We start from the raw sequence: 18,825 nt of genomic DNA, 5'->3' as shown, positions 1-18,825 counted from the left end.
TTCGAATCCGACGCAAAACTGACAGGTAATTGTAAAGTTCAGAGCCTGTTAATGACGATGGAACACACAAATTGAGTCGCGATTCAATACATCGTCCTCCGGCCGACCTGTCTCCAAGGGTCTATTGCTGCCTGGGCACCTTATGGTCGATCTCCTGTGAGTCTAGATTTTCGAATCCGACGCAAAACTGACAGTTAATTGTAACGTTCAGAGCCTGTTAATGACGATGGAACACACAAATCGCGTCGCGATTCAATACATCGTCCTCCAACCGACTTGTCTCCAAGGGTCTAGTGCTGCCACGGGCACCTTATGGTCGTTCTCCTGTGAGTCTAGATTTTCGAATCCGACGCAAAACTGACAGTTAATTGTAAGGTTCAGAGCCTGTTAATGACGATGGAACACACAAATTGCGTCGCGATTCAATACATCGTCCTCCGGCCGACCTGTCTCCAAGGGTCTATTGCTGCCTCGGGCACCTTATGGTCTAGATTTTCGAATCCGACGCAAAACTGACAGTTAATTGTAACGTTCAGAGCCTGTTAATGACGATGGAACACACAAATTGCGTCGCGATTCAATACATCGTCCTCCAGCCGACCTGTCTCCAAGGGTCTATTGCTGCCTCGGGCACCTTATGGTCGTTCTCCTGTGAGTCTAGATTTTCGAATCCGACGCAAAACTGACAGTTAATCGTAAGGTTCAGAGCCTCTTAATGACAATGGAACACACAAATTGCGTCGCGATTCAATACATCGTCCTCCGGCCGACCTGTCTCCAAGGGTCTATTGCTGCCTCGGGCACCTTATGGTCGATCTCCTGTGAGTCTAGATTTTCGAATCCGACGCAAAACTGACAGTTAATTGTAACGTTCAGAGCCTGTTAATGACGATGGAACACACAAATTGCGTCGCGATTCAATACATCGTCCTCCAGCCGACTTGTCTCCAAGGGTCTAGTGCTGCCTCGGACACCTTATGGTCGTTCTCCTGTGAGTCTAGATTTTCGAATCCGACACAAAACTGACTGTTAATTGTAAGGTACAGAGCCTCTTAATGACAATGGAACACACAAATCGCGTCGCGATTCAATACATCGTCCTCCGGCCGACCTGTCTCCAAAGGTCTATTGCTGCCTCGGGCACCTTATGGTCGATCTCCTGTGAGTCTAGATTTTCGAATCCGACGCAAAACTGACAGTTAATTGTAACGTTCAGAGCCTGTTAATGACGATGGAACACACAAATCCCGTCGCGATTCAATACATCGTCCTCCGGCCGACCTGTCTCCAAGGGTCTATTGCTGCCTCGGGCACCTTATGGTCGATCTCCTGTGAGTCTAGATTTTCGAATCCGACGCAAAACTGTCAGTTAATTGTAACGTTCAGAGCCTGTTAATGACGATGGAACACACAAATCGCGTCGCGATTCAATACATCGTCCTCCGGCCGACCTGTCTCCAAGGGTCTATTGCTGCCTCGGGCACCTTATGGTCGATCTCCTGTGAGTCTAGATTTTCGAATCCGACGCAAAACTGACAGTTAATTGTAAGGTTCAGAGCCTGTTAATGACGATGGAACACACACAAATTGCGTCGCGTTTCAATACGTCGTCCTCCGGCCGACCTGTCTCCAAGGGTCTATTGCTGCCTCGGGCACCTTATGGTCGTTCTCCTGTGAGTCTAGATTTTCTAATCCGACGCAAAACTGACAGTTAATTGTAACGTTCAGAGCCTGTTAATGACGATGGAAGACACAAATTGCGTCGCGATTCAATACATCGTCCTCCAGCCGACTTGACTCCAAGGGTCTAGTGCTGCCTCGGGCACCTTATGGTCGTTCTTCTGTGAGTCTAGATTTTCGAATCCGACGCAAAACTGACAGTTAATTGTAAGGTTCAGAGCCTCTTAATGACAATGGAACACACAAATTGAGTCGCGATTCAATACATCGTCCTCCGGCCGACCTGTCTTCAAGGGTCTATTGCTGCCTCGGGCACCTTATGGTCGTTCCTCTGTGAGTCTAGATTTTCGAATCCGACGCAAAACTGACAGTTAATTGTAAGGTTCAGAGCCTCTTAATGACAATGGAACACACAAATTGAGTCGCGATTCAATACATAGTCCTCCGGCCGTCCTGTCTCCAAGGGTCTATTGCTGCCTGGGCACCTTATTGTCGATCTCCTGTGAGTCTAGATTCTCGAATCCGACGCAAAACTGACAGTTAATTGTAACGTTCAGAGCCTGTTAATGACGATGGAACACACAAATCGCGTCGCGATTCAATACATCGTCCTCCAACCGACTTGTCTCCAAGGGTCTAGTGCTGCCACGGGCACCTTATGGTCGTTCTCCTGTGAGTCTAGATTTTCGAATCCGTCGCAAAACTGACAGTTAATTGTAAGGTTCAGAGCCTGTTAATGACGATGGAACACACAAATTGCGTCGCGATTCAATACATCGTCCTCCGGCCGACCTGTCTCCAAGGGTCTATTGCAGCCTCGGGCACCTTATGGTCTAGATTTTCGAATCCGACGCAAAACTGACAGTTAATTGTGACGTTCAGAGCCTGTTAATGACGATGGAACACACAAATTGCGTCGCGATTCAATACATCGTCCTCCAGCCGACCTGTCTCCAAGGGTCTAGTGCTGCCTCGGGCACCTTATGGTCGTTCTCCTGTGAGTCTAGATTTTCGAATCCGACGCAAAACTGACAGTTAATCGTAAGTTTCAGAGCCTGTTAATGACAATGGAACACACAAATTGCGTCGCGATTCAATACATCGTCCTCCGGCCGACCTGTCTCCAAGGGTCTATTGCTGCCTCGGACACCTTATGGTCGATCTCCTGTGAGTCTAGATTTTCGAATCCGACGCAAAACTGACAGTTAATTATAACGTTCAGAGCCTGTTAATGACGATGGAACACACAAATTGCGTCGCGATTCAATACATCGTCCTCCAGCCGACTTGTCTCCAAGGGTCTAGTGCTGCCTCGGACACCTTATGGTCGTTCTCCTGTGAGTCTAGATTTTCGAATCCGACGCAAAACTGACTGTTAATTGTAAGGTACAGAGCCTCTCAATGACAATGGAACACACAAATCGCGTCGCGATTCAATACATCGTCCTCCGGCCGACCTGTCTCCAAAGGTCTATTGCTGCCTCGGGCACCTTATGGTCGATCTCCTGTGAGTCTAGATTTTCGAATCCGACGCAAAACTGACAGTTAATTGTAACGTTCAGAGCCTGTTAATGACGATGGAACACACAAATCCCGTCGCGATTCAATACATCGTCCTCCGGCCGAACTGTCTCCAAGGGTCTATTGCTGCCTCGGGCACCTTATGGTCGATCTCCTGTGAGTCTAGATTTTCCAATCCGACGCAAAACTGTCAGTTAATTGTAACGTTCAGAGCCTGTTAATGACGATGGAACACACAAATCGCGTCGCGATTCAATACATCGTCCTCCGGCCGACCTGTCTCCAAGGGTCTATTGCTGCCTCGGGCACCTTATGGTCGATCTCCTGTGAGTCTAGATTTTCGAATCCGACGCAAAACTGACAGTTAATTGTAACGTTCAGAGCCTGTTAATGACGATGGAACACACAAATTGAGTCGCGATTCAATACATCGTCCTCCGGCCGACCTGTCTCCAAGGGTCTATTGCTGCCTGGGCACCTTATGGTCGATCTCCTGTGAGTCTAGATTTTCGAATCCGACGCAAAACTGACAGTTAGTTGTAACGTTCAGAGCCTGTTAATGACGATGGAACACACAAATCGCGTCGCGATTCAATACATCGTCCTCCAACCGACTTGTCTCCAAGGGTCTAGTGCTGCCACGGGCACCTTATGGTCGTTCTCCTGTGAGTCTAGATTTTCGAATCCGACGCAAAACTGACAGTTAATTGTAAGGTTCAGAGCCTGTTAATGACGATGGAACACACAAATTGCGTCGCGATTCAATACATCGTCCTCCGGCCGACCTGTCTCCAAGGGTCTATTGCTGCCTCGGGCACCTTATGGTCTAGATTTTCGAATCCGACGCAAAACTGACAGTTAATTGTAACGTGCAGAGCCTGTTAATGACGATGGAACACACAAATTGCGTCGCGATTCAATACATCGTCCTCCAGCCGACCTGTCTCCAAGGGTCTAGTGCTGCCTCGGGCACCTTATGGTCGTTCTCCTGTGAGTCTAGATTTTCGAATCCGACGCAAAACTGACAGTTAATCGTAAGGTTCAGAGCCTCTTAATGACAATGGAACACACAAATTGCGTCGCGATTCAATACATCGTCCTCCGGCCGACCTGTCTCCAAGGGTCTATTGCTGCCTCGGGCACCTTATGGTCGATCTCCTGTGAGTCTAGATTTTCGAATCCGACGCAAAACTGAGAGTTAATTGTAACGTTCAGAGCCTGTTAATGACGATCGAACACACAAATTGCGTCGCGATTCAATACATCGTCCTCCAGCCGACTTGTCTCCAAGGGTCTAGTGCTGCCTCGGACACCTTATGGTCGTTCTCCTGTGAGTCTAGATTTTCGAATCCGACACAAAACTGACTGTTAATTGTAAGGTACAGAGCCTCTTAATGACAATGGAACACACAAATCGCGTCGCGATTCAATACATCGTCCTCCGGCCGACCTGTCTCCAAAGGTCTATTGCTGCCTCGGGCACCTTATGGTCGATCTCCTGTGAGTCTAGATTTTCGAATCCGACGCAAAACTGACAGTTAATTGTAACGTTCAGAGCCTGTTAATGACGATGGAACACACAAATCCCGTCGCGATTCAATACATCGTCCTCCGGCCGACCTGTCTCCAAGGGTCTATTGCTGCCTCGGGCACCTTATGGTCGATCTCCTGTGAGTCTAGATTTTCGAATCCGACGCAAAACTGTCAGTTAATTGTAACGTTCAGAGCCTGTTAATGACGATGGAACACACAAATCGCGTCGCGATTCAATACATCGTCCTCCGGCCGACCTGTCTCCAAGGGTCTATTGCTGCCTCGGGCACCTTATGGTCGATCTCCTGTGAGTCTAGATTTTCTAATCCGACGCAAAACTGACAGTTAATTGTAACGTTCAGAGCCTGTTAATGATGATGGAAGACACAAATTGCGTCGCGATTCAATACATCGTCCTCCAGCCGACTTGACTCCAAGGGTCTAGTGCTGCCTCGGGCACCTTATGGTCGTTCTTCTGTGAGTCTAGATTTTCGAATCCGACGCAAAACTGACAGTTAATTGTAAGGTTCAGAGCCTCTTAATGACAATGGAACACACAAATTGAGTCGCGATTCAATACATCGTCCTCCGGCCGACCTGTCTTCAAGGGTCTATTGCTGCCTCGGGCACCTTTTGGTCGTTCCTCTGTGAGTCTAGATTTTCGAATCCGACGCAAAACTGACAGTTAATTGTAAGGTTCAGAGCCTCTTAATGACAATGGAACACACAAATTGAGTCGCGATTCAATACATAGTCCTCCGGCCGTCCTGTCTCCAAGGGTCTATTGCTGCCTGGGCACCTTATTGTCGATCTCCTGTGAGTCTAGATTCTCGAATCCGACGCAAAACTGACAGTTAATTGTAACGTTCAGAGCCTGTTAATGACGATGGAACACACAAATCGCGTCGCGATTCAATACATCGTCCTCCAACCGACTTGTCTCCAAGGGTCTAGTGCTGCCACGGGCACCTTATGGTCGTTCTCCTGTGAGTCTAGATTTTCGAATCCGTCGCAAAACTGACAGTTAATTGTAAGGTTCAGAGCCTGTTAATGACGATGGAACACACAAATTGCGTCGCGATTCAATACATCGTCCTCCGGCCGACCTGTCTCCAAGGGTCTATTGCAGCCTCGGGCACCTTATGGTCTAGATTTTCGAATCCGACGCAAAACTGACAGTTAATTGTAACGTTCAGAGCCTGTTAATGACGATGGAACACACAAATTGCGTCGCGATTCAATACATCGTCCTCCAGCCGACCTGTCTCCAAGGGTCTAGTGCTGCCTCGGACACCTTATGTTCGTTCTCCTGTGAGTCTAGATTTTCGAATCCGACGCAAAACTGACAGTTAATCGTAAGGTTCAGAGCCTGTTAATGACAATGGAACACACAAATTGCGTCGCGATTCAATACATCGTCCTCCGGCCGACCTGTCTCCAAGGGTCAATTGCTGCCTCGGGCACCTTATGGTCGATCTCCTGTGAGTCTAGATTTTCGAATCCGACGCAAAACTGACAGTGAATTGTAACGTTCAGAGCCTGTTAATGACGATCGAACACACAAATTGCGTCGCGATTCAATACATCGTCCTCCAGCCGACTTGTCTCCAAGGGTCTAGTGCTGCCTCGGACACCTTATGGTCGTTCTCCTGTGAGTCTAGATTTTCGAATCCGACGCAAAACTGACAGTTAATTGTAAGGTACAGAGCCTCTTAATGACAATGGAACACACAAATCGCGTCGCGATACAATACATCGTCCTCCGGCCGACCTGTCTCCAAAGGTCTATTGCTGCCTCGGGCACCTTATGGTCGATCTCCTGTGAGTCTAGATTTTCGAATCCGACGCAAAACTGACAGTTAATTGTAACGTTCAGAGCCTGTTAATGACGATGGAACACACAAATCCCGTCGCGATTCAATACATCGTCCTCCGGCCGACCTGTCTCCAAGGGTCTATTGCTGCCTCGGGCACCTTTTGGTCGATCTCCTGTGAGTCTAGATTTTCGAATCCGACGCAAAACTGACAGTTAATTGTAACGTTCAGAGCCTGTTAATGACGATGGAAGACACAAATTGCGTCGCGATTCAATACATCGTTCTCCAGCCGACTTGTCTCCAAGGGTCTAGTGCTGCCTCGGGCACCTTATGGTCGCTCTTCAGTGAGTCTAGATTTTCGAATCCGACGCAAAACTGACAGTTAATTGTAAGGTTCAGAGCCTCTTAATGACAATGGAACACACAAATTGAGTCGCGATTCAATACATCGTCCTCCGGCCGACCTGTCTCCAAGGGTCTATTGCTGCCTCGGGCACCTTATGGTCGTTCTTCTGTGAGTCTAGTTTTTCGAATCCGACGCAAAACTGACAGTTAATTGTAAAGTTCAGAGCCTGTTAATGACGATGGAACACACAAATTGAGTCGCGATTCAATACATCGTCCTCCGGCCGACCTGTCTCCAAGGGTCTATTGCTGCCTGGGCACCTTATGGTCGATCTCCTGTGAGTCTAGATTTTCGAATCCGACGCAAAGCTGACAGTTAATTGTAACGTTCAGAGCCTGTTAATGACGATGGAACACACAAATCGCGTCGCGATTCAATACATCGTCCTCCAACCGACTTGTCTCCAAGGGTCTAGTGCTGCCACGGGCACCTTATGGTCGTTCTCCTGTGAGTCTAGATTTTCGAATCCGACGCAAAACTGACAGTTAATTGTAAGGTTCAGAGCCTGTTAATGACGATAGAACACACAAATTGCGTCGCGATTCAATACATCGTCCTCCGGCCGACCTGTCTCCAAGGGTCTATTGCTGCCTCGGGCACCTTATGGTCTAGATTTTCGAATCCGACGCAAAACTGACAGTTAATTGTAACGTTCAGAGCCTGTTAATGACGATGGAACACACAAATTGCGTCGCGATTCAATACATCGTCCTCCAGCCGACCTGTCTCCAAGGGTCTAGTGCTGCCTCGGGCACCTTATGGTCGTTCTCCTGTGAGTCTAGATTTTCGAATCCGACGCAAAACTGACAGTTAATCGTAAGGTTCAGAGCCTCTTAATGACAATGGAACACACAAATTGCGTCGCGATTCAATACATCGTCCTCCGGCCGACCTGTCTCCAAGGGTCTATTGCTGCCTCGGGCACCTTATGGTCGATCTCCTGTGAGTCTAGATTTTCGAATCCGACGCAAAACTGACAGTTAATTGTAACGTTCAGAGCCTGTTAATGACGATGGAACACACAAATTGCGTCGCGATTCAATACATCGTCCTCCAGCCGACTTGTCTCCAAGGGTCTAGTGCTGCCTCGGACACCTTATGGTCGTTCTCCTGTGAGTCTAGATTTTCGAATCCGACACAAAACTGACTGTTAATTGTAAGGTACAGAGCCTCTTAATGACAATGGAACACACAAATCGCGTCGCGATTCAATACATCGTCCTCCGGCCGACCTGTCTCCAAAGGTCTATTGCTGCCTCGGGCACCTTATGGTCGATCTCCTGTGAGTCTAGATTTTCGAATCCGACGCAAAACTGACAGTTAATTGTAACGTTCAGAGCCTGTTAATGACGATGGAACACACAAATCCCGTCGCGATTCAATACATCGTCCTCCGGCCGACCTGTCTCCAAGGGTCTATTGCTGCCTCGGGCACCTTATGGTCGATCTCCTGTGAGTCTAGATTTTCGAATCCGACGCAAAACTGTCAGTTAATTGTAACGTTCAGAGCCTGTTAATGACGATGGAACACACAAATCGCGTCGCGTTTGAATACATCGTCCTCCGGCCGACCTGTCTCCAAGGGTCTATTGCTGCCTCGGGCACCTTATGGTCGATCTCCTGTGAGTCTAGATTTTCGAATCCGACGCAAAACTGACAGTTAATTGTAAGGTTCAGAGCCTGTTAATGACGATGGAACACACACAAATTGCGTCGCGTTTCAATACGTCGTCCTCCGGCCGACCTGTCTCCAAGGGTCTATTGCTGCCTCGGGCACCTTATGGTCGTTCTCCTGTGAGTCTAGATTTTCTAATCCGACGCAAAACTGACAGTTAATTGTAACGTTCAGAGCCTGTTAATGACGATGGAAGACACAAATTGCGTCGCGATTCAATACATCGTCCTCCAGCCGACTTGACTCCAAGGGTCTAGTGCTGCCTCGGGCACCTTATGGTCGTTCTTCAGTGAGTCTAGATTTTCGAATCCGACGCAAAACTGACAGTTAATTGTAAGGTTCAGAGCCTCTTAATGACAATGGAACACACAAATTGAGTCGCGATTCAATACATAGTCCTCCGGCCGTCCTGTCTCCAAGGGTCTATTGCTGCCTGGGCACCTTATTGTCGATCTCCTGTGAGTCTAGATTCTCGAATCCGACGCAAAACTGACAGTTAATTGTAACGTTCAGAGCCTGTTAATGACGATGGAACACACAAATCGCGTCGCGATTCAATACATCGTCCTCCAACCGACTTGTCTCCAAGGGTCTAGTGCTGCCACGGGCACCTTATGGTCGTTCTCCTGTGAGTCTAGATTTTCGAATCCGTCGCAAAACTGACAGTTAATTGTAAGGTTCAGAGCCTGTTAATGACGATGGAACACACAAATTGCGTCGCGATTCAATACATCGTCCTCCGGCCGACCTGTCTCCAAGGGTCTATTGCAGCCTCGGGCACCTTATGGTCTAGATTTTCGAATCCGACGCAAAACTGACAGTTAATTGTAACGTTCAGAGCCTGTTAATGACGATGGAACACACAAATTGCGTCGCGATTCAATACATCGTCCTCCAGCCGACCTGTCTCCAAGGGTCTAGTGCTGCCTCGGGCACCTTATGGTCGTTCTCCTGTGAGTCTAGATTTTCGAATCCGACGCAAAACTGACAGTTAATCGTAAGGTTCAGAGCCTGTTAATGACAATGGAACACCAAAATTGCGTCGCGATTCAATACATCGTCCTCCGGCCGACCTGTCTCCAAGGGTCTATTGCTGCCTCGGACACCTTATGGTCGATCTCCTGTGAGTCTAGATTTTCGAATCCGACGCAAAACTGACAGTTAATTATAACGTTCAGAGCCTGTTAATGACGATGGAACACACAAATTGCGTCGCGATTCAATACATCGTCCTCCAGCCGACTTGTCTCCAAGGGTCTAGTGCTGCCTCGGACACCTTATGGTCGTTCTCCTGTGAGTCTAGATTTTCGAATCCGACGCAAAACTGACTGTTAATTGTAAGGTACAGAGCCTCTTAATGACAATGGAACACACAAATCGCGTCGCGATTCAATACATCGTCCTCCGGCCGACCTGTCTCCAAAGGTCTATTGCTGCCTCGGGCACCTTATGGTCGATCTCCTGTGAGTCTAGATTTTCGAATCCGACGCAAAACTGACAGTTAATTGTAACGTTCAGAGCCTGTTAATGACGATGGAACACACAAATCCCGTCGCGATTCAATACATCGTCCTCCGGCCGACCTGTCTCCAAGGGTCTATTGCTGCCTCGGGCACCTTATGGTCGATCTCCTGTGAGTCTAGATTTTCCAATCCGACGCAAAACTGTCAGTTAATTGTAACGTTCAGAGCCTGTTAATGACGATGGAACACACAAATCGCGTCGCGATTCAATACATCGTCCTCCGGCCGACCTGTCTCCAAGGGTCTATTGCTGCCTCGGGCACCTTATGGTCGATCTCCTGTGAGTCTAGATTTTCGAATCCGACGCAAAACTGACAGTTAATTGTAACGTTCAGAGCCTGTTAATGACGATGGAACACACAAATCGCGTCGCGATTCAATACATCGTCCTCCAGCCGACCTGTCTCCAAGGGTCTAGTGCTGCCTCTGGCACCTTATGGTCGTTCTCCTGTGAGTCTAGATTTTCGAATCCGACGCAAAACTGACAGTTAATCGTAAGGTTCAGAGCCTGTTAATGACGATGGAAGACACAAATTGCGTCGCGATTCAATACATCGTCCTCCGGCCGACCTGTCTCCAAGGGTCTATTGCTGCCTCGGGCACCTTATGGTCGATCTCCTGTGAGTCTAGATTTTCGAATCCGACGCAAAACTGACAGTTAATTGTAACGTTCAGAGCCTGTTAATGACGATGGAACACACAAATTGCGTCGCGATTCAATACATCGTCCTCCAGCCGACTTGTCTCCAAGGGTCTAGTGCTGCCTCGGGCACCTTATGGTCGTTCTTCTGTGAGTCTAGATTTTCGAATCCGACGCAAAACTGACAGTTAATTGTAAGGTTCAGAGCCTCTTAATGACGATGGAACACACAAATTGCGTCGCGATTCAATACATCGTCCTCCGGCCGACCTGTCTCCAAGGGTCTATTGCTGCCTCGGGCACCTTATGGTCGTTTTCCTGTGAGTCTAGATTTTCGAATCCGACGCAAAACTGACAGTTAATTATAACGTTCAGAGCCTGTTAATGACGCTGGAACACACAAATTGCGTCGCGATTCAATACGTCGTCCTCCAGCCGACTTGTCTCCAAGGGTCTAGTGCTGCCTCGGGCACCTTATGGTCGTTCATCTGTGAGTCTAGATTTTCGAATCCGACGCAAAACTGACTGTTAATTGTAAGGTTCAGAGCCTCTTAATGACAATGGAACACACAAAATGCGTCGCGATTCAATACATCGTCCTCCTGCCGACCTGTCTCCAAGGGTCTATTGCTGCCTCGAGCACCTTATGGTCGATCTCCTGTGAGTCTAGATTTTCGAATCCGACGCAAATCTGACAGTTAATTGTAACGTTCAGAGCCTGTTAATGACGATGGAACACACAAATCGCGTCGCGATTCAATACATCGTCCTCCAGCCGACCTGTCTCCAAGGGTCTAGCGCTGCCTCGGGCACCTTATGGTCGTTCTCCTGTGAGTCTAGATTTTCGAATCCGACGCAAAACTGACAGTTAATCGTAAGGTTCAGAGCCTCTTAATGACAATGGAACACACAAATTGCGTCGCGATTCAATACATCGTCCTCCGGCCGACCTGTCTCCAAGGGTCTATTGCTGCCTCGGGCACCTTATGGTCGATCTCCTGTGAGTCTAGATTTTCGAATCCGACGCAAGACTGACAGTTAATTGTAACGTTCAGAGCCTGTTAATGACGATGGAACACACAAATTGCGTCGCGATTCAATACATCGTCCTCCAGCCGACTTGTCTCCAAGAGTCTAGTGCTGCCTCGGACACCTTATGGTCGTTCTCCTGTGAGTCTAGATTTTCGAATCCGACGCAAAACTGACAGTTAATTGTAACGTTCAGAGCCTGTTAATGACAATGGAACACACAAATCACGTCGCGATTCAATACATCGTCCTCCGGCCGACCTGTCTCCAAGGGTCTATTGCTGCCTCGGGCACCTTATGGTCGATCTCCTGTGAGTCTAGATTTTCGAATCCGACGCAAAACTGACAGTTAATTGTAACGTTCAGAGCCTGTTAATGACGATGGAACACAAAAATCGCGTCGCGATTCAATACATCGTCCTCCAACCGACTTGTCTCCAAGGGTCTAGTGCTGCCACGGGCAACTTGTGGTCGTTCTCCTGTGAGTCTAGATTTTCGAATCCGACGCAAAACTGACAGTTAATTGTAAGGTTCAGAGCCTGTTAATGACGATGGAACACACAAATTGCGTCGCGATTCAATACATCGTCCTCCGGCCGACCTGTCTCCAAGGGTCTATTGCTGCCTCGGGCACCTTATGGTCTAGATTTTCGAATCCGACGCAAAACTGACAGTTAATTGTAACGTTCAGAGCCTGTTAATGACGATGGAACACACAAATCGCGTCGCGATTCAATACATCGTCCTCCGGCCGACCTGTCTCCAAGGGTCTATTGCTGCCTCGGGCACCTTATGGTCGATCTCCTGTGAGTCTAGATTTTCGAATCCGACGCAAAACTGACAGTTAATTGTAAGGTTCAGAGCCTGTTAATGACGATGGAACACACAAATTGCGTCGCGATTCAATACGTCGTCCTCCGGCCGACCTGTCTCCAAGGGTCTATTGCTGCCTCGGGTACCTTGTGGTCGTTCTTCTGTGATTCTAGATTTTCGAATCCGACGCAAAACTGACAGTTAATTGTAACGTTCAGAGCCTGTTAATGACGATGGAAGACACAAATTGCGTCGCGATTCAATACATCGTCCTCCAGCCGACTTGTCTCCAAGGGTCTAGTGCTGCCTCGGGCACCTTATGGTCGTTCTTCTGTGAGTCTAGATTTTCGAATCCGACGCAAAACTGACAGTTAATTTTAAGGTTCAGAGCCTCTTAATGACAATGGAACACACAAATTGAGTCGCGATTCAATTCATCGTCCTCCGGCCGACCTGTCTCCAAGGGTCTATTGCTGCCTCGGGCACCTCATGGCCGTTCTTCTGTGAGTCTAGATTTTCGAATCCGACGCAAAACTGACAGTTAATTGTAACGTTCAGAGCCTGTTAATGACGATGGAACACACAAATTGCGTCGCGATTCAATACATCGTCCTCCAGCCGACTTGTCTCCAAGGGTCTAGTGCTGCCTCGGGCACCTTATGGTCGTTCCTCTGTGAGTCTAGATTTTCGAATCCGACGCAAAACTGACAGTTAATTGTAAGGTTCAGAGCCTCTTAATGACAATGGAACACACAAATTGAGTCGCGATTCAATACATCGTCCTCCGGCCGACCTGTCTCCAAGGGTCTATTGCTGCCTGGGCACCTTATGGTCGATCTCCTGTGAGTCTAGATTTTCGAATCCGACGCAAAACTGACAGTTAATTGTAAGGTTCAGAGCCTGTTATTGACGATGGAACACACAAATCGCGTCGCGATTCAATACATCGTCCTCCAACCGACTTGTCTCCAAGGGTCTAGTGCTGCCTCGGGCACCTTATGGTCGTTCTCCTGTGAGTCTAGATTTTCGAATCCGACGCAAAACTGACAGTTAATCGTAAGGTTAAGAGCCTCTTAATGACAATGGAACACACAAATTGCGTCGCGATTCAATACATCGTCCTCCGGCCGACCTGTCTCCAAGGGTCAATTGCTGCCTCGGGCACCTTATGGTCGATCTCCTGTGAGTCTAGATTTTCGAATCCGACGCAAAACTGACAGTTAATTGTAACGTTCAGAGCCTGTTAATGACGATGGAACACACAAATTGCGTCGCGATTCAATACATCGTCCTCCAGCCGACTTGTCTCCAAGGGTCTAGTGCTGCCTCGGACACCTTATGGTCGTTCTCCTGTGAGTCTAGATTTTCGAATCCGACGCAAAACTGACAGTTAATTGTAAGGTACAGAGCCTCTTAATGACAATGGAACCACAAATCTCGTCGCGATTCAATACATCGTCCTCCGGCCGACCTGTCTCCAAAGGTCTATTGCTGCCTCGGGCACCTTATGGTCGATCTCCTGTGAGTCTAGATTTTCGAATCCGACGCAAAACTGACAGTTAATTGTAACGTTCAGAGCCTGTTAATGACGATGGAACACACAAATCCCGTCGCGATTCAATACATCGTCCTCCGGCCGACCTGTCTCCAAGGGTCTATTGCTGCCTCGGGCACCTTATGGTCGATCTCCTGTGAGTCTAGATTTTCGAATCCGACGCAAAACTGACAGTTAATTGTAACGTTCAGAGCCTGTTAATGACGATGGAAGACACAAATTGCGTCGCGATTCAATACATCGTCCTCCAGCCGACTTGTCTCCATGGGTCTAGTGCTGCCTCGGGCACCTTATGGTCGCTCTTCAGTGAGTCTAGATTTTCGAATCCGACGCAAAACTGACAGTTAATTGTAACGTTCAGAGCCTGTTAATGACGATGGAAGACACAAATTGCGTCGCGATTCAATACATCGTTCTCCAGCCGACTTGTCTCCAAGGGTCTAGTGCTGCCTCGGGCACCTTATGGTCGCTCTTCAGTGAGTCTAGATTTTCGAATTCGACGCAAAACTGACAGTTAATTGTAAGGTTCAGAGCCTCTTAATGACAATGGAACACACAAATTGAGTCGCGATTCAATACATCGTCCTCCGGCCGACCTGTCTCCAAGGGTCTATTGCTGCCTCGGGCACCTTATGGTCGTTCTTCTGTGAGTCTAGATTTTCGAATCCGACGCAAAACTGACAGTTAATTGTAAAGTTCAGAGCCTGTTAATGACGATGGAACCCACAAATTGAGTCGCGATTCAATACATCGTCCTCCGGCCGACCTGTCTCCAAAGGCCTATTGCTGCCTGGGCACCTTATGGTCGATCTCCTGTGAGTCTAGATTTTCGAATCCGACGCAAAACTGACAGTTAATTGTAACGTTCAGAGCCTGTTAATGACGATGGAACACACAAATCGCGTCGCGATTCAATACATTGTCCTCCAACCGACTTGTCTCCAAGGGTCTAGTGCTGCCACGGGCACCTTATGGTCGTTCTCCTGTGAGTCTAGATTTTCGAATCCGACGCAAAACTGACAGTTAATTGTAAGGTTCAGAGCCTGTTAATGACGATGGAACACACAAATTGCGTCGCGATTCAATACATCGTCCTCCGGCCGACCTGTCTCCAAGGGTCTATTGCTGCCTCGGGCACCTTATGGTCTAGATTTTCGAATCCGACGCAAAACTGACAGTTAATTGTAACGTTCAGAGCCTGTTAATGACGATGGAACACACAAATTGCGTCGCGATTCAATACATCGTCCTCCAGCCGACCTGTCTCCAAGGGTCTAGTGCTGCCTCGGGCACCTTATGGTCGTTCTCCTGTGAGTCTAGATTTTCGAATCCGACGCAAAACTGACAGTTAATCGTAAGGTTCAGAGCCTCTTAATGACAATGGAACACACAAATTGCGTCGCGATTCAATACATCGTCCTCCGGCCGACCTGTCTCCAAGGGTCTATTGCTGCCTCGGGCACCTTATGGTCGATCTACTGTGAGTCTAGATTTTCGAATCCGACGCAAAACTGACAGTTAATTGTAACGTTCAGAGCCTGTTAATGACGATGGAACACACAAATTGCGTCGCGATTCAATACATCGTCCTCCAGCCGACTTGTCTCCAAGGGTCTAGTGCTGCCTCGGACACCTTATGGTCGTTCTCCTGTGAGTCTAGATTTTCGAATCCGACACAAAACTGACTGTTAATTGTAAGGTACAGAGCCTCTTAATGACAATGGAACACACAAATCGCGTCGCGATTCAATACATCGTCCTCCGGCCGACCTGTCTCCAAAGGTCTATTGCTGCCTCGGGCACCTTATGGTCGATCTCCTGTGAGTCTAGATTTTCGAATCCGACGCAAAACTGACAGTTAATTGTAACGTTCAGAGCCTGTTAATGACGATGGAACACACAAATCCCGTCGCGATTCAATACATCGTCCTCCGGCCGACCTGTCTCCAAGGGTCTATTGCTGCCTCGGGCACCTTATGGTCGATCTCCTGTGAGTCTAGATTTTCGAATCCGACGCAAAACTGACAGTTAATTGTAAGGTTCAGAGCCTGTTAATGACGATGGAACACACACAAATTGCGTCGCGATTCAATACGTCGTCCTCCGGCCGACCTGTCTCCAAGGGTCTATTGCTGCCTCGGGCACCTTATGGTCGTTCTCCTGTGAGTCTAGATTTTCTAATCCGACGCAAAACTGACAGTTAATTGTAACGTTCAGAGCCTGTTAATGACGATGGAAGACACAAATTGCGTCGCGATTCAATACATCGTCCTCCAGCCGACTTCACTCCAAGGGTCTAGTGCTGCCTCGGGCACCTTATGGTCGTTCTTCTGTGAGTCTAGATTTTCGAATCCGACGCAAAACTGACAGTTAATTGTAAGGTTCAGAGCCTCTTAATGACAATGGAACACACAAATTGAGTCGCGATTCAATACATCGTCCTCCGGCCGACCTGTCTCCAAGGGTCTATTGCTGCCTCGGGCACCTTATGGTCGTTCCTCTGTGAGTCTAGATTTTCGAATCCGACGCAAAACTGACAGTTAATTGTAAGGTTCAGAGCCTCTTAATGAAAATGGAACACACAAATTGAGTCGCGATTCAATACATCGTCCTCCGGCCGACCTGTCTCCAAGGGTCTATTGCTGCCTGGGCACCTTATGGTCGATCTCCTGTGAGTCTAGATTCTCGAATCCGACGCAAAACTGACAGTTAATTGTAACGTTCAGAGCCTGTTAATGACGATGGAACACACAAATCGCGTCGCGATTCAATACATCATCCTCCAACCGACTTGTCTCCAAGGGTCTAGTGCTGCCACGGGCACCTTATGGTCGTTCTCCTGTGAGTCTAGATTTTCGAATCCGACGCAAAACTGACAGTTAATTGTAAGGTTCAGAGCCTGTTAATGACGATGGAACACACAAATTGCGTCGCGATTCAATACATCGTCCTCCGGCCGACCAGTCTCCAAGGGTCTATTGCAGCCTCGGGCACCTTATGGTCTAGATTTTCGAATCCGACGCAAAACTGACAGTTTATTGTAACGTTCAGAGCCTGTTAATGACGATGGAACACACAAATTGCGTCGCGATTCAATACATCGTCCTCCAGCCGACCTGTCTCCAAGGGTCTAGTGCTGTCTCGGGCACCTTATGGTCGATCTCCTGTGAGTCTAGATTTTCGAATCCGACGCAAAACTGACAGTTAATCGTAAGGTTCAGAGCCTCTTAATGACAATGGAACACACAAATTGCGTCGCGATTCAATACATCGTCCTCCGGCCGACCTGTCTCCAAGGGTCTATTGCTGCCTCGGGCACCTTATGGTCGATCTCCTGTGGGTCTAGATTTTCGAATCCGACGCAAAACTGACAGTTAATTGTAACGTTCAGAGCCTGTTAATGACGATGGAACACACAAATCCCGTCGCGATTCAATACATCGTCCTCTGGCCGACCTGTCTCCAAGGGTCTATTGCTGCCTCGGGCACCTTATGGTCGATCTCCTGTGAGTCTAGATTTTCCAATCCGACGCAAAACTGTCAGTTAATTGTAACGTTCAGAGCCTGTTAATGACGATGGAACACACAAATCGCGTCGCGATTCAATACATCGTCCTCCGGCCGACCTGTCTCCAAGGGTCTATTGCTGCCTCGGGCACCTTATGGTCGATCTCCTGTGAGTCTAGATTTTCGAATCCGACGCAAAACTGACAGTTAATTGTAAGGTTCAGAGCCTGTTAATGACGATGGAACACACACAAATTGCGTCGCGATTCAATACGTCGTCCTCCGGCCGACCTGTCTCCAAGGGTCTATTTCTGCCTCGGGCACCTTATGGTCGTTCTCCTGTGAGTCTAGATTTTCGAATCCGACGCAAAACTGACAGTTAATTGTAACGTTCAGAGCCTGTTAATGACGATGGAAGACACACATTGCGTCGCGATTCAATACATCGTCCTCCAGCCGACTTGACTCCAAGGGTCTAGTGCTGCCTCGGGCACCTTATGGTCGTTCTTCTGTGAGTCTAGATTTTCGAATCCGACGCAAAACTGACAGTTAATTGTAAGGTTCAGAGCCTCTTAATGACAATGGAACACACAAATTGAGTCGCGATTCAATACATCGTCCTCCGGCCGACCTGTCTCCAAGGGTCTATTGCTGCCACGGGCACCTTATGGTCGTTCTCCTGTGAGTCTAGATTTTCGAATCCGTCGCAAAACTGACAGTTAATTGTAAGGTTCAGAGCCTGTTAATGACGATGGAACACACAAATTGCGTCGCGATTCAATGCATCGTCCTCCGGCCGACCTGTCTCAAAGGGTCTATTGCAGCCTCGGGCACCATATGGTCTAGATTTTCGAATCCGACGCAAAACTGACAGTTAATTGTAACGTTCAGAGCCTGTTAATGACGATGGAACACACAAATCGCGTCGCGATTCAATACATCGTCCTCCAGCCGACTTGTCTCCAAGGGTCTAGTGCTGCCTCGGGCACCTTATGGTCGTTCTCCTGTGAGTCTAGATTTTCGAATCCGACGCAAAACTGACAGTTAATTGTAAGGTTCGGAGCCTGTTAATGACGATGGAACACACAAATTGCGTCGCGATTCAATACATCGTCCTCCGGCCGAC

The sequence above is a fragment of the Schistocerca nitens genome, chromosome 5 (genome assembly GCF_023898315.1).
Source record: "Schistocerca nitens isolate TAMUIC-IGC-003100 chromosome 5, iqSchNite1.1, whole genome shotgun sequence".
NCBI lineage: Eukaryota > Metazoa > Arthropoda > Insecta > Orthoptera > Acrididae > Schistocerca > Schistocerca nitens.
The sequence above is the reverse complement of the archived record's forward strand: the minus strand, read 5'-3'. Positions refer to the sequence as shown.